Source organism: Perna viridis, chromosome 6 (genome assembly GCF_037379345.1).
Source record: "Perna viridis isolate PV_CMFRI_1.1 ecotype Kerala chromosome 6, ASM3737934v1, whole genome shotgun sequence".
NCBI classification, from domain to species: domain Eukaryota; kingdom Metazoa; phylum Mollusca; class Bivalvia; order Mytilida; family Mytilidae; genus Perna; species Perna viridis.
This window is the reverse complement of record NC_142450.1, coordinates 45,324,594-45,335,516: the sequence shown is the minus strand read 5'-3', so window position 1 is coordinate 45,335,516 and position 10,923 is coordinate 45,324,594. Positions and strand designations below refer to the sequence as shown.

The 10,923-nt window shown below is 32.7% G+C and overlaps 1 pseudogene; it reads right to left on the bottom strand.

The window, feature by feature from the left end:
- Positions 1 to 4,573: 4,573 nt before the first annotated feature.
- On the bottom strand, positions 4,574 to 9,514 carry LOC148615233 (uncharacterized; annotated as a pseudogene).
- Positions 9,515 to 10,923: the final 1,409 nt, after the last annotated feature.

Genomic DNA, 10,923 nt, shown 5'->3' with positions numbered 1-10,923 from the left:
TTTCAATTTTAAGCTTTTCAGTGATTTAGCTACAAATTATGTGTTGTAAAATGCAGAAAAAATGCATACATTTTCATTACAGCCTACGAATGCAATTGTGCTTTTCAAATTTTGCACTTGAATATAAAGGTGGTCGTTCCAAGAATAGGTTCAAACCATTAATAGCAAACATTATGACAAAAAGGTTTGAAAAATACTCGATAGTTCATACATTACGTACCAGGCTACTAAGTTTTATTTCGAACATGGCTACACGCTAATTTTAATTCTTATCAAAATTTATTTTATTCTTTTCATCTTTACAGTTTATCAAATTTTAATCAACAGGATCACTCAGTTCTCTTTATGAGAGTTTGTATTTCTGAAAAAAAAAATAAACCAACAGTCCTGTTCTAAGTAAAAGTTATCGTATGGAAAGTGAGGAATACTGTATACGCAGACCAGATACTGCAATACCTTACGTCTGCAATGACAACATCAAAAGTACAGGAAACTTTTCTAGCCAATATAACAATAACATAAATGTGATGAATTTATTTGACAAATATCGGATAAAAAATCACGACTATAGCAACTACTGCGACTATAACTTTCATACAAAAACATCTTGGACATTCGAACTAACCTCTGTTCTAAACTCTCACTCTACTTCACTCCCTTTACAAAACAAGTCTTGACACTCCTGTTTCTGAACCTACCTCATAATTATACAGACTTGTTGCCATCATTGTGGATATTGGTTTCCATAGACTTTTTAAACCAGTTTGTGTAAAAGTCCAAGATGAAGAAAAAAAAGATCATTTATTCATGAATAATTCCCCAGTATTTCAAGGACAAATTCATGCCGATTATTTCATATTCGTATACTGTAACTTTTGCATTTTTTCCACCTGACTGTTTTGCCAAAACTCTCCATTCAAATATGGTCCTTTAGGTCACGGAGATTTATTCGAAAACGAATTTCCGCGTAAGGTCCTTTCTAAAAGTCCAAAGTACCGTGAAATATGCTCCATAATTTGGAATTATAAATTTAAAGTTTTTTTATGGATGCCGTGGAGGACTACGCAAGAACATGGATAAAACGAGAACAATAAGACATCGATTCTAACTCAGAGTGGGTAAAGGCCGTAAAACGTGTGAAAGTTTGAAGCTGGGAAATAAGTGTCAATGCTACATCAGTTTTCAAAGACTCCTAAGTCTACTTTACATGACAAATATGTTGTCGTACCAGCAGACAAAGCCCAAAATAACATTGTTAATTTCTTCATGACGTATTATATCCAATGTTTATTATCAGAGGTAGTCATTGAAAATAATAGCAGAGATAAGACCTATACTGCTACTACACTCTCCAAAGAAGAGATAGTGGAAAACCATAAATCGGTGATATTCTCTTTTGGTCTCTCTGTCAAAGACTTCATATATTGACTTACACTTAGAGATTGAGGGTAAAGGAAAACTGTTGACCAAACTTTACGACAAACGTGATGACTTTTCATTCAGAATTGTCAACTTTCCTTTCATCTGTGGCAACATCCCTTCAGCACCTGCGTATGGAGTGTTCATATCACAACTCATACGTTATGGCAGAGTTTGCCATAACTATGCAGACTTTTTGTATCGCACTAGAATTCTTAAAATAAGGCTCCTCTAGAACAGTGTTATGCTGCTACAAGATTGAGGTCATCATTTTATAGTCGTCGTAATGAACTCGTGGATTGTTTCGGCGTATCCATCTGCACCATGAAAACTGATTTGTTCAACTTGTCATAGTTTTCGTTTTCTCTTTCGTCTATCCCGGACTTGACTATTTATGAGCAACTCGGCGGGTGCTTTTAGAAAAGAATAGGCCTCTTACCCTACCGGTGCCGTTGCGCCTGGTCCATGCTCCTAGTTTTTATTGAAGTCCAAGTTGCTCATTTACTTTTGTTACTTTGTATGTATTATTTAAGTTACTTTCTGTTCTTTGTTGTGTTCGTCTATTTTCCATGTCTGGTCTTTGTCCCTGGATTGCATTCTTTTGATTTCCGCTAGAATATTGATTCCCTTGATTACTATTTCAAGACGGAGGCAGATTTTGAGAATCTAAAACAAAAACACACATCTCCCTTTACCATAACACTATAACTAGAATATATACTGAATTTACGAAATTTAATCAGTTTCTCAAGAATCATTTCATCAATTTGTAAATAACGTTTAATTGTACATACAAGTATATATTCGAATCCGTTAAAACATGGGACTTTCATTTGTATATTTCATTTAGCCTTTTTTACGTTCGTCGACACATGCCTAAATTGCAAGAAAACTACTTTCATGAAAAGATACTCAATGATAACGAGATGATACTTGCAGAAAATAGAATGACATATTGCTGGCTTATGGTAAAGTGTATGGCAAGTCAGACAAAATCTATTTGGAATTACGTATTTCACATGTTCAAGCAATGATTATTTTCTTTTGTTCACTTGATAAAAAATAGATTAGGTGCTTCCCACTTGATTAATTTAAAAAACAATCATTCTGTAGCAAAGTCTTCGTCATAAATTTTGGGAATTGGTTTATTAGGAAGTAGAAAGAAAGATTGATTGCATGTAGTTTGAAGTTATACTGTTTCTTGGTGACCCATGGCCATGTCAAAATTTGTTGCCAAAAATGTTTTATCTTTGTACCACTGAATACTGATTATGACTCTACATCATGCAAACTGTAAATGCTATTAAATCACCACAGTTATATTCACGCCGCAATGGAAGAGGAAGGTTTGTGCGTTATAACATATATTGAAGCCAACATTTCATTATAAATGCCTCATCATTGCGATACCTGCTACACCGGTGATGTAATATCTTTTTTGTCAGATTTAATTTGGACATGACTTGAGTATGAATCAGAATCATCTTCTGCTTTTCGTTCGCCTTTGCACTTGGATTTTTGCTTCCTCTGCAAATCTGGCTGTCTTCGGTAAGTCATCCACTGATCTAAATAGTTTTTCCTGGATAGTCGTTGGTAATTGCCATATCTGTTGTTTCAATGCCTGATGGTTCTTGAATTTCTGTAGAATATATGTTGTATCTTGTTCTGCCTGAACATAGGGACATATTAGGGATTGTACTAGTTACATCACTCTGTTCAGATGATTATTTAGTCTATTGATGCCTGTCCTCAGTCTGAAGATGTCAGTGTGTACAGACCATGACAGATGATGGTAACTGTTTTGGTTTACAGCATAAATATTTGATTATGACCTTCTTCTCTACAAGGCAGACTGGAATTTCCTTCTGTTGTTGTCTTGCACCATGTTTTGCTAGAATGTCAGCTTGTTTATTATCAAAAACTCCATTGTGAAATGGGATTTTTAGAAGCGCAGTCATGCAGCTTTGAAATTTGAATAGTGACTGTTCTAGTAATGGAAGCTTATTGTTTTCAAGGCTTGTAATGCAGAGAGGTCATCTGTAATGAAACAAATTCAGGAGGGTACTGTTCTTTCAGCATGATCATAGCAAGAGTTTTCTTAGCAATGTTAGACTGTTCATCTTTCGACAGGACAGGATGTTTGGCACTGATGTCTTAATGCTCTCATTTCTCAGTTTACTTGCAGAAGTGTTTGTCATTTATAGCGAAAGCTATGGGTTTGACCTATTTTAGTTTATTGTTTATTGGTGTTCTCTATGTAAAGTTTATTGGTGTTCTCTCTGTAAAGCCTCGGTTTCTAATGCAAAACTTGATATTTTCAATCTGATGAAAGTTGTTTTAGACTAGTATTCATTGTATGATCTTTGATATATTGATACTTTGTGGCTTGTATCATCGCTTTGCACTCCCTTCTCTTACTTAGCGGAGGTATGTTCGTTATCTCCTCTATACTCTGTATTGGGGTTGACTTCGTGGCACCTGTGATGATTCATAATGCTTGGTTCTGACATTGTCCAAGGTCTGGAGGTGGGTTTTTGCTGCCGTCATGCGTGAACTGGATCCATATTCGAGATGATGTTTTCATATTCACCCCAATTCGTTCCTGCCAATTTTCTTATAATGAGAGTGGGAATAAAGTTCCAGTTGTTTTTTTTTTCTTTGTTGATTGTAACACACCATTGCTCTGCCTATGTAAATACCTTTTGTAGAGCAGTTTTTATTCTGTATTTTGCTGTAGTAGTATATTCCTCTGAGCATCTAGGAACAATATCGTCTGCGTAAAGGGCTGTATGTACATATTTTGGTGGCTCTAGAGTAAGATTTATATAAAGGATAAATAAGGTAGACGGGAGTGTTCTCTCTGTGGGACACCTTGTCTAAGAACTTTAGATGGGTCGGATTGGTGTTCCGTAATTTTGTTATTACCCTAATGTATATATATTTGATAATGACTGTTATGTTATTGTGCCTGAACAAATATTGTGTTTACATTGATAAATGATTAAATGCCAATACAAATTACAGTTTGTCTGCCTTATTGTTGAAGAATAATTACTATTGTTTACATTCGTATAGTTTGTCGTCATGGACATGTAGATTTTCATGATTACAAGAACATCCAATTAACACGTTACAAAACTTTTTTAACAAAAGAATAGAAGGGGCATTATATTTTTTTCAATTTTTTTTTACTTTCAATAAAAACATTGTATATTGTTCATATTTTCTTTTATTATTATATAGAGTACATATTTTACAGACAGATTTTGACTGATCGGTAGCAATTTTATGCTGCCCATTTATGTTGAAATTTACCAAAAAAATATGAACCGTAATGGAAGCGGGAGGTTATGGGCTATTTAAACCTCATTTTAGAAATCTTTCATTTTAAAATGTCTTTATGAAGTCAGGACCATTTGAGTAGTTTCTAACTTTCCGGATTTTACCCTGCTTTTGTCATTTGTAATATGGACTTTCCTTTTAACAATTGCCTATATTTGAGAAAGATTAACAATTAAAGTTTGTAGATACATATATTTGCGTGCCGTGTTCAAAATTCGATGTTGCCACTATTTATTTTCGCGACATACACGCTTATGTACGGAGATATATTTTTCGAGTATTTTTGCTCGCCAAAGTTGCGAAGATAAGTTTGTTACAGGATATTTCAACAGCTACATGAGATAAAGTATAACAATTCAAATATGTATGCCCTTCTCTTTTTTGATGTCCTTCCGACCTTCGTTCCATTTGTCCATCACACTTTTGTATCCTTAAAGTTCTCAAAACAAACTGATAGATTTTTATTTTAAAAAAGCAATGCCATTGTGCACCTGCTCATTTTATATCTGATCTGAATAAATTAGAGGTTACCATGAACGTTGACTCAGATTGATTGAATGGGCACAGTTGTTGTAAGTAACTTTAAAAAGTAATTACTTGTTATTAAATACACTAACATGGGTATGATTCACCTAGTTAACTGCATATTTCACATGTAAGTCTCATACTTGTATCATTTACATCGACTTTATTGGTAGGGAAAGGCAATAATCAAATATCATCCGTACAGAGTCCTAAAGTTAACACATTGTCATAAAAATACGTGTGACCAATCTATTGTGTGAATTTCACCGTGTCATAGTTTTCCTTTTCTCCTTTCGCTACCCCAAACATGACACTTTATTAACAACTCGGATTGTGCTTCTAGAAAACCAGAGGACGCTTACCGTACTTTTATTAAATCTAATGTTTCATTTATATAATATGCTTTCAATTGATACTCGTGTTTTCATCATATTTTATTTAATACATATGATAATCATATGTATATACACTTAAACCATATCATTAATGTGACCAAAACGTTATATCATAAATTCCATTTCTACCATCGACTGTTATTTTTTTTTTAGAAAAAAAGTATAATTAGAACTTTCTATTATCATTTTCAGCATAAACATATCCATTTCTTATAAAAAAAAAAAAACATTTGATTAACGCAAACATGTTAAGTTCATTGTCGGTCATCGTTATAATAGGTCAAGACTCACTTTTTTTTTCAAATTCTTATTTTTCTGCTGCAAAAGAAAAAAAAGATACAACAAACTCCTGCCAACACTAGAAATGATGAATGAACAACTCTACGACAGTGATTATATGAATATAGCGATATTTGATAACTATATGTGACATTTTTGGCTTTGAACATATACATGTTTTCTCTCAATTTAGTGAGAAAAAACAGTTTTGAAAACTTTTAATTGGAATTAAATAAAATTAATTGTCTTACTTACTAAATACGGAAATAAATTAGACAGATATTATCAGATATAAACCAACATGATCATTTATCAACTTACTTATTTTGAGATCTTCTTATCTTAAAGTATAGCAGTAAGATTTAAGTAATTATCTATTTTTTCCCACTTCCAATTTTGAAATTATCAGTTGTTTTTTGTATGCTAATCCTGGTTATTGACGTAGCATTCAGACTTTGACAAAAAAATTATTGTAAATTGACTTCTACTTTTGAAGATGACCAAATAGGTTTAAATTTCAATTCTAACTAGGTCATTTCTATAGAACCCCATCGCCATATTTCCAGATCTTCTATTGCCTATTCTAGTCAATGTGTGTAGTGGATCTCCAAGTCTCTTTTTTACACTCTTTAGCAGTTGATGGTTTCTGTTTGAAAAGTCAATGTCTAATCCAACACACAAAAACGCTCTAAGTCTTGTATCTTCAACATCACAAGAATCCATTTGGTCAAAATTTAAAATGATAATTTGCTTGTCTGTATTTTCACGAAAACTATTCCAAATAAGTTTCCATTCAATTGTCGTACAATGTGCCTTTGAGGTCGAATATTTCTCACATAGAATAATAATGTAGTTTTTGCTGCAATGAATTTTACTTATCAAAGCCTCTTCCCTGTTAACTCCTACTGATTCGTCTCGACAATGAATGAACGTTTTATATCTAGTTAAACGTAAGGATTTGTCAAGGAATCGAATGACCCATTGACGTATCTTATCATTGTTTTCGTTCAATGATATAAATACGTCATGTTCTACTGTTTGATATATTTTTGCATAATTCCTCTTTCTTTCTTAAATTGTGAGTCAGAATGAGTATTTCATAACGAAACACACATAATGATAAAGCAAGACCAATAACAACTGTGAAGAGAACAGGGAGTAAAATGTTTAAGAACGAACTATTTTGTTCGTCACAAAATGTACTCCAGTCGATACTGGCTGCGGAAAGTGAATTTCCTTCGATCACACAGACAATTTCACTTACATTACTACATTCATCGGCATTGTTATTTTTTATCCAATCCGAAAGCCAGATATGGCCACAATCACATGGCATAGTTAGTTTACCTATAGGTATCGAACAGGGGTCAAAAGTCTGGAAAGAATGAGGTAATTCAATAATTTGATTATCAGATAAGTCAAGTACAACATCATATTTCATATTATGAAAGGCTTTTTCAGAGATATTTTGCAACGAGTTATTAGAAATGTCTACGGAAAAAAACCCTTTTAAAGTATTCACGGTCCTCAAAATAACTGATTTTATTGCCTTTGAAAATAAGTGTAAGGTTACCTCCACCGGGTAAGTAGTCCGATAAAGCAGTTAAACCAGCATCAGTATAATTAACAACCGTCCTGCCATGCTTTGGCTGCTTATAAGAATGACAATATCTTGGACATTGTTCTGATGTGGATACATTGCATATCAGTTGGTCAAGGCGATTACCTTTTATGAAATGATTTACAATAGAAAGTCCTCGAAATTCAGGAGGATTCCAGCAAGTGACATCATAATGATTTCTCCATATCTTACTGAGAGCAAACTCTGTTAGCTCAAGGTACGGTTCCATCAGACAATCACAGTCCGGTTTCATACCTTTTACTGACCACCCAAAATCCCACACTTTTCCAATTGTTCTAATGTCATCAATTCCGATATCTTTCCAAGCAATGAATTTTGTTATGTTATTATAATCTAAATTCACAAATCTCCATGGTAAGTTTTAGTTACATTAAGTTCGAAATTTCCGTTATTTGTGATTTCATCAATATGATTGCGCCCGAAATCATATTTACAAAAATTGTGTTCCGGAACGGCATTGCTTATATCTAATTTAGTAATTGTAACTGAGGTCGACTCTAAATATCGCAATATTACTTCCAGCTAACGTAAAAGGTTCAATTGCATTTATATTGTTGTTGTTAAGATTTAAGACACGCAAAAGCGGTATGTTTGGAATTAAACTCCTTCTAATAAAGGAAATCGAGTTGAAACCTAAATCTAACGTATCCAAATTCGAAAGACATGAAATGTTCCCAATATCATCAATATAATTATGCTTTAAATCGATCACAACAATGTTAAAATTACATACATTTTTTGGTATTCTAGATAGAAATCCAAATGTGTGAAGCAGTTTAGATTTTAATTTAGTTCCATTTGTTATATGTGTTGTTACGTCACGTCTTATATACTCAATATCTAGCACTCGGGACTGAACGTCTAACTGCCAAGCAGGAAAGGAATAACATGCACAACAATCATGGCGGGAACCCCACCTATAAGAATTGCATGTTACTGGACATTTTAAATCTGTTCTGTTGACTGAGTCTGGAATCGTACGTGTTCTCGTCCACGGTATAAATAACGGAAACAACGGTAAGTACGGTAACCACGGATAAAGTTCTTCTCATCATCTTAATTGTCATGTAAAATGCACAATTAGTAAAAGAAACTTTTCTTTTGTTTAAATATAAATTATTATCATACGCGAATATTTTAAATGCCCGCACATTTCTCTTATAACGAAAATATGAACAGTTTAAACTATGACACGCTATTTATAGCTTGGCATAAGGAATTTTCTGATTTGGTATATAATTATGATTAAAATCTGTCATAAGATACTCTTTGTAGTGTCGATTATTTTAATAATTAAAATATCAACTTTAAACTGTCATTTATTATTATGTCTTGTCTTACTTTGTTTTTGTTGTTTGATGATAATAGAACTAGGAAGTTACGCAAGGAGATATTATTTTATCAAAACATTGTTGTCCAAATATATAGAACGTATTGGTGATTAACCTTTTGTCTAAAATAAAACAAATTAGTGTTATTTTTGTATCACTTCCTGTTGTCTATTTGTAATATTAAAGTTGAATCATATTTACAGAAAAATATGGGTATAATCTTTAGAGGAACCTTATAACAACTCTAATCCTACGACTGCAATGTTTATGATTTCTTTCCACAGAATGCTGAAATACTATACAATCACCTCGAGCAATATCGTTTAGATCTATGCAAATTATGAGTATGGTGTTGTTAGTTTTTTTTTTCTTTTAATAAAATATGAGGGCCTATTATTCATGTATGCATTAAAGTTGTTTTAAATTTACCAAATAAATATAACTGTTATTTTTAATAACTTGATTTAAGTATATTTACATATTTAAACAGTATATCATCACGTAACATTAATGGCATCACAGTCACATGATAAAGTTTTGTGCGTATGATACACGAAATTACTGCCCCAATCAAAACGCATTTTACTTTTAAAATCATATTACATGTAAAACAAATTATTGAAAACATCTTAGTAATTAAAATACGAATCAAATTTTATATAGTGAATACCAAACATTTCTCTTGTTCAAAACATTTAGAGATTTACCGCCTGCACGGTAAAAATTTTTGCGCACTCGTTAAGTATTGGCGCTCTTCGGCACTCAAAATCACATGTTGGTAATTCACTCTTTACAACCAATTATCGTTTAATTATTATCAATTTTATTGACATTTGCCTTCTATAAATTAAAGATTTGATGACCCATTCTTGTTTATCTTGGAAAGTCAAAGGGTTGAATGGCCCAATGTGACAATATATCAAATTATGTATTATTTCTGGTACCCTAACGCGTTTTATTTCTTTTTCACTTTCTTCGTTACGGGGTATTTATGTGCACCATGAAAACTGATTTGTTCAATGTGTCCTAGTTTTCCTTTCCTCTTTCGTCTTCCCGGACTTGACTTTATGTATGATCAACTCGGCGGGTGTTTCTAGAGAAGCAAAGGACCTTTATCCTACTGGTGAACCTGGTCCATGCTCCCAGTTTTTAGTGGAGTCCGAGTTGCTTATTTACTTTTGTTACTTTGTATGTATTATTTTTATGTTCTTTGTTGTGTGTGTCTGTTTTCCATATCTGGTCTTTGTCCCTGGATTACATTCTTTTCCGCCTGAATCTTCCTTGATTACTCTTCCCAAAATAAACAAAATGTGAAAATAAAACACCCATGTTTAGTCACTAGTATTTCTTAGTAGTTCTAGTATGGTTTATTTATATGGCTGCGCATTTATAAAGTGTTTACAAACATAAATTGCTGATTTTCATCTCATAAATTGTTGAATTATTTTACTTTAAATACACTTTCTTGAATGTTTAATTCTGATTCCGTTTTGCCAAAAAAATACATATATTTATATAACAGCAGTTGAAAAATAAGTTTCAGCTTATTGCAGTGCATAATAATTGCTCTGTTTTGACAGTAGTACAGGTTAATTCGACATATTTGTCCGTTTGCATGTTTTGTCTACATATCAAGGATATATATGATATAGTAAAACATGATTTATTTCGGTTACTGCGAAACATATTACAATTATTGATAGGCTTTTGTTCTATGTTAAAGTTTCTTTTATGGTACACTTTTGGTCCATTTAAAATACGAAAATTCTAATCGTATATATTGCAAATTTAGATACGCTGTACATGTGTTTCAAGGAGTGACCTCTAATTAGCAGCACTGGAATCAAAGGATCTTTTTGATTTAAAAAATGTGGTAGGCATCAGATACCTACTTTAGGAGCCAATGCTGTAGCTGAATGTATATCATTATTGGAATTTCTGTCAAGGAACGTACAAAATACATATACTTTGCTTTAAAACGATCATTAAT